The sequence below is a fragment of the Formica exsecta genome, unplaced genomic scaffold (assembly GCF_003651465.1).
Source record: "Formica exsecta isolate Colony F162 unplaced genomic scaffold, ASM365146v1 scaffold348, whole genome shotgun sequence".
Lineage (NCBI taxonomy): Eukaryota > Metazoa > Arthropoda > Insecta > Hymenoptera > Formicidae > Formica > Formica exsecta.
In genome coordinates this window covers 82,745-102,607 of record NW_021850733.1, presented here as the reverse complement: position 1 = coordinate 102,607, position 19,863 = coordinate 82,745, and the positions used below count along the sequence as shown (strand labels likewise).

At 33.2% G+C, this 19,863-nt stretch overlaps 1 long non-coding RNA gene across 1 annotated transcript; it reads right to left on the bottom strand.

Moving 5' to 3' along the window:
* Positions 1-506: 506 nt before the first annotated feature.
* LOC115238552 lies at positions 507-959 on the bottom strand. The gene is made up of 2 exons (XR_003884513.1): positions 702-959; positions 507-585 (listed from the first exon to the last, which is right to left on the bottom strand). It is a non-coding gene; the product is annotated as an uncharacterized LOC115238552 (long non-coding RNA).
* Between the last annotated feature and the right edge of the window lie 18,904 nt (positions 960-19,863).

Genomic DNA, 19,863 nt, shown 5'->3' with positions numbered 1-19,863 from the left:
AGATTAATAATCAATAAATATAAAATAGAGTTTTCTCTTATATATGTAGAAGTATAAATATATTCTTGGGTATGTGTGTGTGTATGTATGTAAGATGATGACATAAAAAATAAGTTTCTACATTAATACATAAATTATATAAATTGTTAAATAAACATTTATAATTGACTAAACAACAATAACAAAACAATTGAATTTTTATGTATAAACGATTCTAGTAAAACTTAATTTTTATTTTCAAGATTATATATGTAATTTAAACTTTGATATTTCACCTTTCATAAATATTCATAAAAACTTTCTCTCACAAATAAGGTTAAACATGAAATGACTTTCAAATCATATTTACCTTTTACCAAGGTCTACTTAAGAGAGAGAAAGAGAGAATATATATGTACATATTAAATAACTTTTTTTTTATCGGTTAAACGGAAAGAGATAATTTTAACTATATTAGCATCGCATTTTTTAAGAGTTCTACGTGTGAGAAAGGATAAATATACTAACCTCAGAAGCGATAACCGTTTCGTTGCTAGTAACCGTTTCCATTCTACAGGCCGCAAATTAATCCAAGAAAGAAAGGATCTAAAATGAGAGATAACATCAGTTTACGAAAAACTTGTTTGTGCGTTGTTCACTATTCACGATAATATGACATCACGAAAGGAATAATATTGTATTTAGATAAAATTTCAACTAACTTTCTCTAATCAAATTCACACACGAGCACACAGTTTTTCCTCTTTTATTTCATGGATATCTTTTAGATATCGTGAATCCTAATCTGACTTGAGATTCACGCTGTGTTACAATCAACTGTCCGGCAGTACCTAATCACACTATCAAACTATCACTATCACATCTAATCAAACGGGAATTGGGGGACTGGGGGAAGAGATCCGACTGGCGGCCGGATGCCGGATTGCCGGATGCCGGATGGTGCCGGGAAGAAAATGATGAAAAATTCCAATCAAAGCAGGTTTGCATGAAGATGCGTAGCGTTTAGTCCGTATCAGACTACGCATTGAAAATTGAAGATTGAAGATTAAAGATTGGAATTTGACTAATCAGAACAAAAGGGACTAAAACTTCTTTGTCCTGATTGGTCAAATTTTAATCTTCAATCTTCAATCTCAATCTTCAATGCGTAGTCTGATACGGGCATTACAGTACGTACGGTACTTGTCGGTCTCCAGCGTTAAAGCTCTTATTGCTTAGCTGCTTCCGTTTCTCGAGTTATCGTTTGATAGTTTGTGTATTCGATTATTTGCTCTGACCAATTATACACGTTCGTTTAAGTGTTTGTGTTTACTAACATTGTGCATTAACGATGGATACCGGAAACGATAATTACTAATTATAAAATTTATATTTTTCGATTAAGTGTGTCATATAACTTCCACCACTTATAATTTTGTTTGAATTCCGATGATTACAAAAGACGATGCTCGAGATCTACAAGTAGTAGCCGAAGATCATATAATGCCGACTGAAGCCCCACCAAAAAGTTCGGGCATAACAAAGAGTAAATCTGAGTAAGTTTTATCTTCGGTATTTCTTGCAAATTTACTTTTTTTAAGGGTCATTCTAAAAGATTGTCTTAATTATTATTTCATATTTAAAAGGTCAAAGCAATCGAGTGCAGCGTGGCAATATTTTGAAAAAGAAAGTAATGTTACAGCCCGCTGTAACATTTGCAATAAAGTGTACAAACATGGCGGGAACACAACAAACTTGCTACAGCACCTTAGCACAAGCCACATGTTGTTTTGCTCACAAACGATTGGACAGAAGCGAAAAGCTAGGGTGACTTCCGGATCTAGCGACGAATCTATTGATGATCCTCCACAGCCGAAACGAGTAAAAGTCAAACCACAGGTAAAAAATATATAAATAACAAGTATATAAACTACAAAAAAGTATATAAATAACAAGTAAATAAATAATTATAGCAAATCTAAAAATAACTGATACATAAATTTCATAAGACAAATAACAAATACTTTTGATCACAGGAAAAGTTGACTAGAATTGACGAAGCATTCGAACGTACGAACTCGTTTTCAGGTATCTATGCAGTAAAAGAAATCTTTTAATTTAATTTTTGATCGTTTGACAAAAGACTTGGTTTTATTTTTAGAAGGAGGCAAGACTTCTGACAAATTTACAAATGCCATTTTGTACATGATCTCAGTCGATAAAATGCCATTATCTACAGTGCAAAACGAGGGTTTCAAATTGCTCATGAAAACAGTCGCACCTCTCTACACTGTACCCAGCAGAAAAACTGTGACAAGATTGATAGACGTCCGATATGAAGTGTTGAAAGAGCGTTTTATAGCCACCCTGAAGGAAGCTGTCTCTTATTCCATAACGTACGACAATTGGACAGATGTCAGCAATCAAAGTTATCTCGGCGTCACCATCCACTATGTAACTGAACAAATGAAAATGAAGAGTGGCTGTATTGGAGTTTTTCCGATGAATGAAAGCCACACATCACAGTATCTCGGAGAGTGCTTAAATTCAGTCACCGAGGACTTCAAGTTGGACCAATCGAGGATTATGGCAGTCGTTACGGATAGTGCGGCAAACATCAAGAAAGCTGTACGCGATTTTATGGGACAGGACAAACATTTGGCCTGCTTTGCGCACATTCTTTCTCATCTTGTACCAGACGTGCTAGTAGCTATGCCTACTGTGCGAGATACGATTGCAAAAGTGAAAGCTATCGTTACAGTTACAAGAAGAAGCGTCGCGGCTTGCGATGAATTAAAGAAGCTGCAAATGCGAGACGGAAAAACAGAAGGAACTGCATTGAAATTTATTCAAGATGTTCCTACACGTTGGAACTCGATGCTCTACATGCTGGAAAGATTTTTTGCTCTCGAGGAATACGTTTATCCTGTTATGTCGAAGTGTCCGACTGCACCAGATATGTTAAAACGCGAAGAAATGCAAATGCTGAACGACATCGTATTCCTCATGAAACCAGTCGAGTGTGTCATCACTGAAGTCAGTGGAGACTCCTATCCAACATGTAGCGTTATCATCCCATTAGTTCACTGCCTGAAAGTGGCTGTTCGAGAATGCAAGCCTTTAACAAAGTGTGGAAACGAGTTTAAAGAAAGACTTGAAGCAACAATTCATCAGCAATTTAAAGACTTTGAGTTGCACAAAATATTAGCTGTTTCAAACGTGTTGGATCCGAGATTCAAGAAACTCCACTTTAAGAGCGCTCTGGCTGCTTCTTCTGCAATATCGCGAATTAATGATTACACATTAAAAAGCATACCGTACAAAAAACGATTCAAAAAGAATCCGATGAACCGATGGAACAGAACGGTCTTTGGAGCTTTCATGACCGCTTGGTTGCGACCAAAGCTGACTACAGTGCTCATAGCGAAGACGTCAGTTTTGAAATAAAACAATATTTGAGTCAACTAGTCATCCCGCGGCATGAAAACCCTATCAAGTATTGGTCATCGATGAAACTCACGTTTCCATCATTGTACGAGTTGGCAATAAAGTATGTCAGTATTATTGGAACGTCGGTGCCATCCAAACGGCTGTTTTCTCAGGCTGGTGACATCAAAACCGACAATCGAAGTAGATTATCTGGTGAGCACTTGAACAAACTGCTGTTTCTCAGTTCGCTTTCACGAAAGGATTGGGGTTTGGAATGAAAACAAAATTGTCATGTTTAACTATGTTCTTAAGTTTCTCTCTCCTGTAACTACATTGTATGTTATTTATTATGTAAGACACGAGGTTTTCTTAGTAAACGGTGATAGTTCCTATTTCCTATGTTCTTACCATGTACTTTTTTCAACTTTTTTGTTTGAAGTTTGTTTTCTAACGCAAAATAATTATAAAGTATATAGATGTTTTGTAATCTAATGCAATTGAGTGTTTTGTTATTCTTGTAACCTTTTATTTATTCATTCAAGGCAAATGAGTCGACCCTGCAGGTAAGATTGTCATTTGATTATTTATGGTTACTCATGTACAGGGTGCTTCTTTGCGGTGAAAGATTGCTACAATATGTATGCAATCTTTGTGTGCTGTATGGGTAGATTGAGATTGCAATTGCATGAAACACAATATAAAAGATCAAGTGAATCATCTGACGCATCTCATCATTCAAGTGTATATGAAGAAGAGGTTCTAAGTTTGGAAGAATCAGATGCGGATGTTGATATGCAGAGACAAGAACAATTTGAACAAGAGCAGATGAAAAATGACAGTCAATCTGAGGATATTTCAGGTGATGACAATAATACAGATTGGTCAATAGAAAATACACGGGATTCTATGGAGAATATAACTGATAGTAAAACAGATGAGTTTGATGAAGGTGTCTACTTACGTATGGCCCTGACAGAATGGGCTTCTCATGGTATCTCAAAAAGAAAAGTGAACAGTTTGTTGAGTCTTTTACGCAAAGTGCATCCAGAGCTCCCTAAGACATATGTAACTTTGCTGAATACACCTAAAACCACAGCAGTGTCTGAGATTGATAATGGGCATGTGTGGTACAAGGGAATAAAAAGAAATCTGAATTCTCTTTTGACTCAAGAATATTTAAATACTCATGGACGAATACGATTGGATATCAGCATAGATGGATTGCCTTTGGTTCCAAACTGCTAATGGAAGAAAAGTTAATGAGTCGCATAATTCTGTTACCTAAAATATATTATTATCGTTTTTCATTACATGTATTTTGATTGGAGAGTTACTGATGTTAGCTTTGTTTGTATACTTTTAATTATTCTTGGCAGAGTTAAGCAGCGTAGTGAGAGCCTCATGACGACATCAAACAGACAACAAACTGACAATCAGGATCATCATCAAGGTATGGGACGTTTTGCAGTCGAATTGCCATCCTTTTGCCATCATTTTGATCTCTCTTCTTGACATCATTATCCTTATCAATTTGATGACATTTTGACATCATTTTGATTAGCTTATTTTCACTGGGGTACATAAGCAAACCGTTGACAAGCTGGAACGAATTTTTATATATACTTGGAGTCGCGACGCTACCGCGTTGCTTGATCTTCATTGCATATTGTGTAATATATATTTTTGTATAATTATAGTTTCAAGTATGTTATATTTTATACTTTATGTTATTAGTTACAGATTTTAAAAGAAAAAAATGGTTACAAGTACAGAGAGTACCAGTACTAAAGAGGCTGAGGTTTTCAATTGTTTTCGATCGTTCATTTTTCGAGATCGCGTCAATGTCTCGAGAATCGCGGAAAAGAACGGCGTTTCTCTCTCATTTCAGGTTCCGGCGTTCGCAGTCAAGAGAAAGTACTCGATGTTTACACCCTGTCTAAACGAGGAAAACATTGTTGTCGAAGACGTAACCGCACGATAGTGGGATCGCGATAAAGCCGCGTCGCCATTCTCGCTCGCGTTTGTAATCTCTCCCACTCCGCCTTCTTTTTTCTGGAAATAGATTATGCTGCATGCTATCGGTTCGCTGCATATATTCGCTCTTTTTCTCTATTTTTTTTTCATCTGCCGTCGCGATCTCTTCATCTCAATCGTTATGCAATTGCATTGCGTAATGCGAGAATTCGCGAGATTTGCGTTTGCGCTTTCCGTCGTTCATGGATTCCTAGGCAACGAGACGACTTAACAACTGTCAGTTGCATAGCAAGCTCTTTTTTCACATGTCTTTTTTTTCTCTTTTTTTATGTTAATTGCGTGGATTGAGTAGAATTATTGGATGTAAAACGATAACATGCATATTAAATACCTCATCTCGTGGTTTTTATATCGGCAAATCTTTGCAATTATACAAATCACCTGTTTTTAATTCCAAGGCAACGTTGTTGTTTGGGCGCGAAAGTCTTGGCGGGCCCGGCAAGAAGGACAGGCTAGGTTAAGGTGAGTAGATAAGTATATTTATAAATAATGCATGCGCAAAGAAAAGGAGCAATTAAACGACCGAAAGTTAGAGACTTTCAAAATGCATGGCTGCATGAGGATAATTTTAAGATAATGTTTTTATATTTGATAAATTTTATTTATGTTCATTTTTATAAATAAATATTTTTATTTTTTGTATTTTTGTATGAATACTGGTGAGGTTTTTGGCAGTTTTCCTTACCCGTGCAACAAATGTTGGTATTCTATGAGATTCTGCCAAAAATAAAATATTTTATTTTCGTTTGCATAAAAATGTGTTTTTAATTAATTATTTTATTACCCTCTTTCCCCTTTTTCAGCTTAGAATTTATTTATAATATATATATATATATTTATTTATTTAAATATTTAATATTTTTCTCATACATTTTGAACAATTATTAGATATTTTTGCGCGGGTGATTAATGGTACTCCTTTTTATCCAACTAAGCACTGTACTGGTACCGCGTTTGCCACGCATGCGCGAAAAATCCCGGCCCGAACAACAACACTGAGGTGCGATCGAGCTGCCCCGAATCTGTCCGAGAGTTATCTCTCCTCGACGATGTTCGAGCGACGTCACGTGATGAACACGCGCGTACAGAAGCGGAACGTCGCTGCGTCTCTCCGAGCGGCCATTTAGACAATCTTTCAGACGATGTTATTCTAAAATCGAATTTTAATTCGATATTGCTGACATATACGTCACGCTCGTTAATTAATGCGAATCATTAACGTCCGTAATTAAAGTTTATGCGGCAGTCTTGAAGAAATTGAAAAATATATAGTAAAACGTATACATATAGATAATTAAAAAGAGATTAATAAAACGTATGTCTAATGATTTTTGAAATTTCTGTCTAAGATAGTTGCATTAAAGTTTATATTAATCACTTTTTTTTTACATTTATAAGCTGATAACGCCTTCGCTATAAAAAATATTATTCTTGAACTAATCTACTATCTGTATTTTTATCAAAAAAAAAAAAACTATCGAAGCATGCATAGCTCGGATTTGGAAAAAGAACAGCCCTGACCCGATTTCTTCACTCTATTCCCTACGTCTCTCCTTTCTTTAAAATGTGCCGATCGTTCCGTAAAGTCAGGGCCCCGGATTTGTCTCGAGTCAGTCCTGATCGCGCGACGAGCTCCGAGAAGACGATTGTGTCACGTTCTTCGATTCCGAGGACGGCACTCTGAGTCAGCCGACCGAAAAACTTTAACATCGTGTATCCAAGGTTGTTTCTGAAATTTGGAAACGCTCCGGAGGTCACAATCGCCCGGCACGATCGCGCTTTTATCTCCGTCACGTCGGAGGATTCTCGCGAGCGAGTCTCGCGCTTGACTTTATCGCTCGGAAAACGCACGAAAGAGACACATAACCGCCGAACATTATCGCGCGCAATCTAATGCCGCATCCGATATGTCATCGCTCGTTACGACGTCGCGATAAAAATTCACTCTCCCGCAAATTTCGCGCGCGTGTCTGCGCAAACGAAACCTTTCTCTGCCGTTGCGTTCCTATACTGCGCGTCTCCGTCGAGACGCTTTTATGTGCTCTTACTCGACTATTTACACTGCAGAGATTCGCGAATTTATTATCATTTGCTAATAGCGAATTCGATTGGATCCCATACAGCACACAAAGATTGCATACATATTGTAGCAATCTTTCACCGCAATATTGCAACTTTGCAAATTCACTGCAAAATGTTGCTGTATCATTGCTGTGGAATTGCAGCAATGATAAAATGTCCGCTTTTAGGAATATTGCATCAAAATATTGTAGCAATATTGCAATGTAATGAATTTGCAATGATGTATATATATTTATTTTTGGGTATATAAATGTGTAATTATTGACGATACATTGTAATTAAATGTCTTTATTTGTACTTATGTTAACGTTATAAATAACATAACATTGCACATAACATATTATTGCACTTAACATGTTCACGAAATAAAAATATATTTTTTTTTATATTAGAGATATATATAAAAATGGTTCAGCTTTACGCGGCGCTTTTATTACCATTAATAATTTATTGAATTTTGTCCATTATTGTTTTCCTTTGTTAAATGTCTGTAAAAATAAAATAGGAGTTAAAATTCATATTTGCATAAAAATATACATACTGCAAATATACATAAATATTTTTATCAAATATTTTAAAGTTCATATCTACAGCAAAATAGAAAATTAGAGAAAGCAAAAAATATCCACATAAAAAATATACGAACATATATCATAGATAAATATAATTTTTACTTTTGCGATCTCAATAATTTTAAGGTTATTAACCTAGGTTATTAACCTTAGGACATGCTATTCTATTATGATTAATTAATACATAATATATATAGGTTGCTATAATAAAACATAATATTATCAAAAAGTTCTTACCTTTTCTCGTACGCAACAATAAAAAATGTTAATCACGAAATACACGACAATCACAGATATGTGCAGCAAGACCGGCGCCTACTACACACGCACACAATTGCGAACGCGTACATGTGCTGCGCAAAGCATACAGTGCAGCAATATAAGCCAATTTAAGAAAAATGTTTTAATAAAATGAACCATTTAGTATTGTTTATCGTTAACATCTTTCATGTAGAAATATTGCAAAAAATTATTTTATTATAATATTTTATTATTAAAATTATATAAAAATTGAATTTTGCAATATTTCCGAAATATTAATGTCATGTTGCTACAAGTGTGCTGGTACTTTGTGGCTCTATATTTCTGCAATGTCTTTGTAATGTTGCATTGCAATTTGCAACATTGCAATATTGCTGCAATATAATTGCAATGATCCGTGCTGTATGGGATGTCTCTTTTTATCTCACCCTCCATTCTATCGTTCGGATTCTGCTCATTATTGATATGCCTTTCATTACATTCTTCATTTTCAACATCTAAATAATCACTATTCATAATACATATATTATGTAACACACAACAGGAAATAATAAAATTAGCAGAGCGTTTAACTGTAAAAAAATCTAATTGCATTAATTGCCTGAATCTTTGTTTTAATAATCCAAACGCATTTTCTATTTTAACTCTTGTTGTAGACAATTTGTAATTATAATTTCGTTGAGCGGCTGTAAGATTACCATAATCTCTATATGGTGTTAATAAATATTTTCTTAAAGGATATGCCGCATCGCCTAATAAATGATAATCTTCTGATATAGTTTTTATTTCATCACTTAAAAATAAGAATTTAAATATTCTTGCATCATGTATTTTACTGGGAGGACCCGTAAAAACATCTAAAAATAATTTATTGGCATCACAAACAGCTTGTAATGTCACAGATGGGTAATCATATCTATTAACATAAGTGCTTTTGATTTTATTAACAGGAGTTCTAATTTTAATATACGTTCCATCAATACATCCAATAACTCCAGGAAATCCACTTATCTAAAATAAAATTATTTTGTGTTGAAGATATTTTAAATAAAATAAATTTTATATATGAATGAGTATTATTAAAGGATGGTTGGTACTGAATTTGGTGAGTATCGGTAAAAGGGTTCATTTTTTACTAAATTTTGAATTTTTTGAGAAATGTCTGTACACGCTGTAACTTTGAAAAATAAAAATATTAATTACTTCTTGAAACTTGCGAGCAACCTCTCTTTTTCTGTCGTCTGTATCAGGCATTTTTATTATATTTGGAGCAATATGTTGTAAAAATTCCATTACATTTGTTATGATAGCATGAAACGTAGATTCTGCTACATTAAATCTGGATGCAACATCTCGTATCACTGATTTATTTCCTGCAAACCTGCAAATATAATATTAACATTATTATGTACTTATGTATGCATTAATTACATAAGCATATAATAAGAAATATATACATAATATATATATGTATATACCATAAAAATGAAAATAACTGTGTATCACTATTTATAACATTGCGTCCACCATGTCCTTGTGTTGCATGAAAAATTTCGGAGTTTACGTACATATCATGTAATTTATCAAATGTACTTCGTTTTAAACGAAAATGTCGCTGAAACTAAATAAAAAAGAGATACTTTAAATATGAAATAATATAATAAATATTTGAACTATACATTGAAATTATGTGTGATAATACCTCTTTATCAGAATATTCATTAATAATATTTATCATATTCTGAACTTTCGGAATTTGTGTTTCATTTCGCATTAATACTGCCATCATTTCTTCATTGCTAGAACTGCTCGTACTATTTAACAGTTCATCTTTAGTGCACTATCAACCGAATACACAAAAAATTCTGAACCAGTACAGGGCAAGCCAATCGAATACTAAATACTGAAAGAGTGCGCACTAGTGCATCCAATCGAATTCGTTATCTTAGTTGTACGAATTTTGACATTTGCGGCTAATTGAATACGAATTTGCGATACGTCTATCTTCCGATTTATTTTTATTTTTATTTTTATTTAACTCGTGCGGTGATGATGGCTAAAAGATTAGCTGAAACGTCCGCTCTACGCTCTTATATGTTACATTGAGTTGTTTTTACAATAAACCTTTATGCGCTCCTAATACTACGCTGGGCTCGTATTGCCATTATATCTCAGTCTTAATAGATTTCTGTATTAAAATTATATCTATAAAATACCTATACAGTTTAACTTCTGTGCATTAAACTTATATCTATAAAAATAAAATTATATCGTGTTTTAAAACCTGTTAAATGATTGACAATAAAAGATTGAGCATTAAAACACGCTGGGTATGATTGTGTTTGCTTAAATTCAATATGGTATACATAAGCTTTGTGAAAATATATACTGATTATATAATCCCTTCTAAAAAAAAATTTCCTTTCTATTAAATAAATCTTTTAAAAAATCATATACATGCATACAAGGTGTCCCATTTTAAATGACGACCTCAAATATCTCTTGAAGAATGCATTTTAGAGATAAATGTTTCAGACAAAAGTTGTAGGGTTCAAAGGCAGCCAATAGACGATTTTATTAGATTTTGGATCGAGGATCCGTGTTGGACCCAGTAGAGCCCAAGTCAATTTTTTTAGATGAAACCTATTTTTCATTGCATATTCTTGTAGTTTATCTGGAGAGTTTTCAGAACACTACAATAAAGTATTTTTCCATTAAGTATTTTTCAGGTTATTTTATATTTTAATCTGATATATCTTGATATAAAAAATAAAATATCTCGTAGAACATTCAGTTTTTGATAATCTTACCGTAATACTTTTATGTATAGAATAATGAGACAAATCAATTGGTATAAAAAATACAAATAATTGTTTAAAAAAATACATTGTAAATGAGTACATACTTTTTCTTAAAAACAATTATTTTCTTTATACCAATTAATTTGTCTCATTATTTTGTACATAAAAGTATTATGGTAATATCATCGAAAACTAAATATTTTACGAGATATTTTATTTTTTATATCAAAATATGTCAGATTAAAATATAAAATAACTCGAAAAATATTTAATGAAAGAATACTTTATTATAGTGTTTTTTGTAAAGGTCTCGAGATAAGCTATAAGAATATGCAAAGAAAAATAAGAAGTTTCATTTTAAAAAATTGGCTTGGGCTTTACTGGGCCCAACATGGACCCCCGATAAAATCATATAAGACCTTCTATTGGCCTTTTTTGAATCCTACAACTTTTGTCTGTAACATTTTTCTCTAAAATGCATTGTTCAAGAGATATTTGAGGTCGTCATTTAAAATGGGACATCCTGTATACTGTATAATGTAATAATTTATATTTTTCAGAAAAAATATAAATTTTTACAAAACACAGTGATATTCCACTAAAAAAAATCTTACAAAGGTAAAAAAATATGCCAAGTACATAAAAAATATCCCAACTTGTACACAACAAAAAGTTAAAAAAAATATTTACTTTTAAAAAACAGTTTATAAAAAAATTTTCCCCTGAAAAATAAAATAACCGCTAAAAAATAAAAAATAAAAACTATATGAAATCAATATTAACTAGCTAAGTACTTACTTAAAGGTAATTCAGTTTGTGAGGATTTGTAATTTAAAATAATATTTGTCATAAAATCAATCTTGCATTTAAAGAAATATTATAGATTCTCTGGAGAAAATCAAAGAGCATTTTATTTTTATTAAAAAATTACACTTTTATGTTCCAAATAAATATTTTGTATAATATATAAAATAGCACTATTATATTGCAGATTTTATTACAAATAGTAAATCATAAAACTACCTAACCCTTACTACAATAATGTCGATCACATCGATCACCAATTTCGAATTTAAAAATGTCCCGTGCCAAACTGATCGATTTGTTTTGAAATTAATCATAAGCTTTACCAGAGGCCCGGAACAAAAAAGGTTAAAATTAAACATGACATATAAAAACTTGGCGTGCCCGGGTCGCATTATAAGTCATACATTTTTATTAATATATTGATAATGATTTCTGATAATCTTTTACAAATTTTTATTCCAGATCGGGTACGTCAAGTTTTTGTATGTTATCCTTTATTTTACTTTTAATTTTTAATTTTTTATCTATTGTGTGCTCGAAATAATAAATTATCTTTTGTTTTATTTTTATTTTTTATTAATTTATTTTATCTTGCTTAATAAATTGGAAAGTTGAATTAGAATTATAATAAATACCAAATAAAAAAATCGGAGACAATATCTTGAAAAATAACGATATTTATACCATCTTAAAGAGAACTGTCAGTATTCTAGTTAGTAAATATTTGAATGTTTGCGGAATTAGCTCAGCGCTCACATCTGAATAACTGAATAATTGAAACATAACTGAAGACGAATCTACTACCGAAGAGAATATGATCTAACGTTGATTTTTTTAATTTCGATGGAACAATGTAAATTAAATTAAGGAAACATATATATCTTGAAACGGTCATCATATATGTTCGGCGTAAAATATTTTCAACAAAGAATTGTTGAACGACATTGAATACTGAAAGGATGGTGATATTAAAAAAGTGTTGATTTTGGCTCCCAAGTATAAAGTGAATAGACTAAGCAAATAAAATTGCGGATTGTTGTTTTTACGTTACAACGCTTGTGTGTGATTCTTCATCGGTAAAGCTCGATTCCAAGAGAACATGTCAATTCCTGCTCAATTTCTCGATAGTTTGATGAAGAATTGGGTGTAGTTCCGAAAAGTACTCATCCCCGATTTTTTTGAAAGTGCATATACGATTCGACATAGGTTTGCAACTTTCACGCAAAGCGAGGTTCCACGCAAACCTATTTGTCTAGTTTTTTGGTAGTGGAGCCCCCCGCATGGAGGTGGAACCCACTGTTTCCATGCATACACTTTTTCACGCGAAACGAGGTTCCATATGAGTTTGCAACTTTCTACGCAAAGCGAGGTTATATATTGGAACTTCTACGCAGTACTGTCAGCCTTTGTAGTTTCACCTATACAGCAATTGGTTTGAGATATATGTTTAACTTTGATTTTCTCGAAAACTATCACTTGTACGGTAAAAATGAATAGGACATAAAATGTTTACCTCTGTAAGATCTAAAACTTTTGTCTAAAACATTTATCATGATTTTCCGTATTTACTGAGATAAGCGTAAAAAACTATAATTTTTATGGGTTTTTCATGGTTTTCACCATGAAAATCAAATAGTCGCCAATTTTCACTATGAATACTTTTAAAAAAATTGGGAGTGAGTACTTTTTGGAACTTTATCCCAATGTTCCCACCACTTCACGGATAAATGATTGTTATTTCCTATCATTTAAAGACCCAAAGTTTGATTTTTCAAGATCTGTCCATTTTACACGTGAGGGCCAAAATCGACACTTTTTGGACACCCTTCTTTTCGAATGTATATAAAAATTATTATAAGAATGTTCCTTTATGAATATATCGTGGAGACCCTCAATGGATTGACGTAATTAAAATCAGTTTTTTTATGAAACGATAAGACAAATTTTCTCTCTCTCTCTCTCTCCCTCTCTCTTTCTGTTTTTCTCCCGTTTTACTTGAAAACTTCTTGTCTTTTTTCAATTATAATTTCGCTTCAACTAAATGGCATACAAGAATATAAAGAGTGATGTATGTATCATCCTCTGTTTTACAAATTTTTAAAATTTCTTTGATAGCATGCCTACACTTAATATAACTGCGTGTGCCTTTTTTTGCGCGATATATGAAGCAATGCTTGAATTATGTAGCAAAGAGCAAAAAGGAGAATTAAATGTATATAATGCAGAGAGCAGGATTGTGCCATATATTTTAAAATTGCGTTTATATAAATTGTTTACCGTATTGTCTTGTTCATGTCAGAATGTAAAAAATATAATATAATATCAATATTAATATTATATTATATTACATTTTTTACATTTTGACATTTAATTTATAATGATTTAACATAATCTACATGTTTACATGAAAAAAATCCATGTAAACATGATGAATAGACATCATCAAATAGACCTCTAAGGCCGGTATTCATAATCCGTCCTTATATTTAAGATCGTCTTAAGATCCCATTCAACCAATGAAATGGCCGCACAGCATCTTAAAATCGTACTTAAGATGATCTTATTGTTAAATATAAGAACGGACTATGAATATTGGCCTAAATAAACGTTAATGCAATATGTACCAGAATAAAAATAATGCATCAGAATAAAAATAAGAATTCTGTTATTGGAACAATAATCTCACAAAGCGTATTTTTGGTCATATACAAGACTGAAATGAGGAAGGGATTTAAGGCGACAGGAGGCACGTACGGAGTAAACATCCCATTCATGGCAGCGGCATTGTCGTATCTGTGCACTTCCCCAGCCCGATAAATAATTATTAGAAAACAATACCTGTGGACTGGAAAAAATGTGCGAGGCACGAATGGCTGAATCGGGAATCAAATCCGAATTTTTCGCTTTCCAAGCAACTGCTCTTACCACTGAGCTATTCAAACCTTGTACCTTTTGCCACTTTTAACAGTATATACGACTCCAGAGCAATGTTGGAATCTCGTTCAATGGATGCAATGCCGACTGCCACGGAGAGATGACACCCTAGTACGTCTCCAAAGCAATCCAATCGTATTAGACGATTGAAAATTGGCGCCCGTAGTCGCTCAGCGACCTGCTAATTTTAACCGTCGATTCATCTAACCGAGCTTGGTGAAATTGGCCCTAAGGGTGCCGTGTAACAGAGCTCACAGATGTACACCGCAGACTGAAGTGAGGGGGAGATTTAAGACGGCAGGAGACACGTATGAAGTAAGCATCCCATCCATAGCAGCGACATTGTCGTATTTGTGTAGGGCATTTACACACTTTCCTAGCCCGACAAATAATTGTTAGAAAACAATATCTGTGGATTGGAAAAAATGTGCGAGGCACGAGTGGCTGAATCAGGAATCGAACCCGAGTCTTTTGCTTTCCGGACAATTACTCTTACCACTGAGCTATTAAAGTCATATTCGCTTCATATTGTCAGGAACAAATTTCTGTCAATATCATATATGATTCTAGAAATTGAGAATGTCTATGGTTATATCTGAAGAGAGAAAGAGAAATCCTATTGTAGAGATCCTTAAACAGAAATCGGACAATGTGCCGTTATGGGGCGAAACCGGATATGATGTTTTTGATGGCAGTTTATTTTGATTGTTGAATGCTTGCGGAAATATTAGATATAATTTCATTAAATTGTATATTGTCAAGACGCTCGTCTTTCCGACGGTTCCACGTCATCCTTATTCATCGAGATCAAATATCGCGGCGCTCCTCACTCTCGCGTCCACCTCTCTCTCGCTAACAAAAGATTACAAACAAATATATTTCATCAGTTTTCCTGTGTTAATATCAACTAATAATATGAATTGACTATTAAAAAATATATTGTTATAATTACTATTATAGATTATATTATTATTATTGCTATATTATTACACTACATTATTATCATTATTATTACGTTATTTTATATTATACATTATGTATTACTATAAATTAAATTTATGCCTTTGACAGACAATTATGGCTAACTATAAACGGTCGGTTAGGTTAGCTATATATCTTTCTCTCTCACTTATATATACCTTTCTCTCTCACATTTCCGGTTTTACCCCAGGCGACGGAGCCAATCAGAGATCATTAACGGTTTGTAACGTAATATATCGTACGTCTGTCCTCTTTTACCACCCTAGTCTTTATAATCCTCCAGGGTATCGATCATGTAACTTTTTCCCTAAGGCGGAAAAGTGAAAAGTGAAAAATTTTGCCAGTGATTTCAATGCTAATATTTCTCACTTTTTGCTGTGTTCCGATTCCCCATCCGAGTGCACCCGATATTATAGTATACGTGACATTTCCCTAGATTACTTTTTAATCCGAACGCGGATTGAACCGATTAAAACGGATTATGTTTTAATCGGTTTTAATCGACCATTTTTGGCAGGGATACTATAATATCGGGTGCACTCGGATGGGGAATCGGAACTTTTCACGTTTCCGCCCTAGGGAAAAAGTTACATGATCGGTACCCAGGGAGTGATCGGTGTAATCATCGCCATTTGTTTCAAAAGCGGAAGTGGTATATTCAAACGGCAAAATTCAAACGTGTTTCAATGCAAATGTGCACTAATAATCTGCACTACAGCCCGTTATATTTCTTTTTCTGTAAATAAAACTTACATATTTATAAATAATTGTATAGGTTATGCGATGTTAAGCTACATGTAAATTATGACTTTAGTTGTTTTCCTTTATATTTTCTCAATAAAGCATTAAGCTTCTTAAAACTTTTATTTTAATAATTATTTACCATTACAATTTGTGCAATTTTATGAAAGTTTAATAGTAATACTTTTTATTGAAAGTATAATAGTTTTCTGTTTACAAATATAAGTTTGTTTCGGTGTCTTTTTCTTGCACTCTTTCTATCTCTCTTACTTGCTCGCTCTTTCTCCCTCTGTTTCCGGTTTTGAAACAAATGGCCGCCGACCAATAGAAAACGATACCGCTTATACCAATCACTCCCTGGAGGATTACTACACCCGAGCACACAGTTATGCACAATAACCGGTATTAATCGGTTCTTAAACGGGGAGCACACACTTTTGCATAAGCGCATAATCATAAGCATAAGGAAATTGATTGGTCTATTTCCTTACGCATAAGGAAATGGACCAATCAATTTCCTTATGCTTATGATTATGCGCTTATGCAAAAGTGTGTGCTCCTCGTTTTAATCAATATTATATTTTTACGGAAAAGCCGCTAAGTGATTGACTGCCGAGAGGTTATAGTTCATTCGCTTATTGCTATGCGGCGCGCTATTCACTATCTATGATATATAGAGTCCCTAAAGATAGAGTCTGGCCACGGTGCGTGTTCCTTTTTATTGGTCAAAACGAAGTTTGGAAAAACATGGCGGAACCAATAGACATTATTATGGGAAGCATAATAATTTAAAAAGAAATGAAATAAGAAAATTACAAACAATTTCTATTTATTTAAATAAGAGAATTACGAACATCTTGTACTTTTTTATAAATTTTTAAATTAAAGAATAAAGAAAAATTAACTTGAATATAACAATAATATAACAATACTCAATATAATATTCTAAGAACATTTAATAATAATATAACAATACTATAGAAAAAAATATAAACTATATATAATAAAAATATAAACTTTTTAACTTTTTGTAGCCAAACAAAATTTTTACAACGCAATTGCAACTGCACTGCACTACACGCATTCATGTATACACCGCCGCCATGTTTTTCCAAAACTAATCGAGTGGCCAGACTCTATCTTTAGGGACTCTATATCTATACTCATATTCAAGTTTTTGTCATAAGCGTATATAAAGCCTGTAAGCCTATAAAGCCTGCAAAAGGCGGCTAATAACATTGTAGCAACTATTTCTATATAGTTTATTTTCTGATACTATCTCCATAAGGAAATTCAGATATTGAACTGATTTTTGGAAAATTGTACATATATAGATGTAATGAATTAAAGTATAAACATCTAAGAGCTCCAATATATACAAATAAGATAAGAAATGTTTATAACGGGCGATAAGGAGCTGGCGCAGGAAACAAGGCGCAAATGATTAATTGTCAAAATTCAGTTTATTAAAGGACATTTCGATCTCGCTTTAGACCGAGCTTATAAATAAATCAGATCTATCACGCATCATAACCTTCCCCTGACTCACAGGGCTCCATGACACGTCCGGTGCGGAGATCCTCACCAACGATTCCAGCCATTATGAAAGCAGTACACTAGACCAGTGCTCGGATTTAGTTGCACATTTCGGCCCGATTCCGTGGCTCACGCCTATTGCCCCCCACTCACCGCTCGTGCGTTAGCGACGAGTCGCCAGATACGCGTAACTAAGGAGCGCGACGTTTTGTCTCAGGAGCGTCCGTATATAAGAATGCCTAAATATAATAATAAGACAATACTTTTCGGGATAAGCTATAAGAATATGCAATAAAAAATAGGGGATTCCATTTAGGAAATTAAAGATGTCCTTGACTTGACTTTAACGATGCCATTCAAGGTCAAACCAATGACACCATCTTATGTTTCCCTCAAAACCATACAATTTTTGTTCAAAACGTTTTTCTCTAAAATGCTTAGTTTTTGAAAGAAAAGGGGTGTACAGGTGGTCTAGGACACCCTGTATATATTATATTTATTATAAAAATTAAATCAACATTTATATACAAAATGTCCCATTTTAATCTATCACCCCTTTTATCTTCGCAGAGTAAGGTCGAATCAAAAATATGTTCAGAAAATAGTTGTTTGATGTTGAGGGAGCTATCTGATGGTGATTTTCATTTGACCTTGAATCAAGATCAGAGAGTTATTTCAAAGCCATCTTAATTTTTTTTAAAAAACCACCCTAATTTGTTTACACATAAATCAATTACTCACAATATTCAGTTTAAATAGTTATAAGGCCAAAAATTGTAAAAGTAATATGACCAAAAATTTAATAGTTTACGAGATATTTTACTTTAATGTGACATACTTTTACATAAACTATATCTCATAAAATATTTACTTTTTGATTACTTTACTTCAATATCTTTATGTATAAAATAATGAGAGGAATCAACTGGTGTAAAAAAATACATAACTTTTTAAATAAAAAATATGTAGCTGCTTGTTGCGAAGGACCACGCATGATTCATATAAAAAAAACGTTTTCGGTCAATTTGCTTGAATTTGTGATATGTTATAGCTCTTGTGTCCCTGATCAAAAATGTCAAGTTACAGAAACTTTCTATGTTCAGTTTTTGAATTATACAGGTATACAAGAGGTATCGGAACCCCTTAATATTTTGAAAAATACGCATTTTAGAAAAAAATGATCCATATAAAAGTTATAAAGTTTTATGTGACGCATTACATAGCAATATTATTATGATCTTGAATATAACGTTGTCAAGGTTACGTAAAAATCACTTTGAAATTTTGTAAATGGAAATCCCCATTTTCAATTGCATATTCTTGTAATTTATCTTTTCAAAAAGCTTTTCAAAACACTATAACAAAGTTCCGTTCCATTAAGTATTTTCCAAGTTATCAGGCTTGAAAGGTACAGTATACCGCCAGCATTAGTATTACTCGAAAGTGATTTTCACGTAACCTTAACCAATGCTATTTAAAGTCACATTAACATTGCTACTTAATACGCCACTTAAAACCCTACAACTTTCATTTAAAATATTTTTCTTAAAAATGCTATATTTCTGAAATTTGAAAAAATGCCCAACCCTGGAGTAAAGAGCAAGAGAAAAGAGAATCCGCATATACACACGAACGCGCGTGCGAAATGACACGAGATGCGCAGAGTTGAAGCGAGCTTATCCGCGCGCAACGCGGTTGGCCCGCAG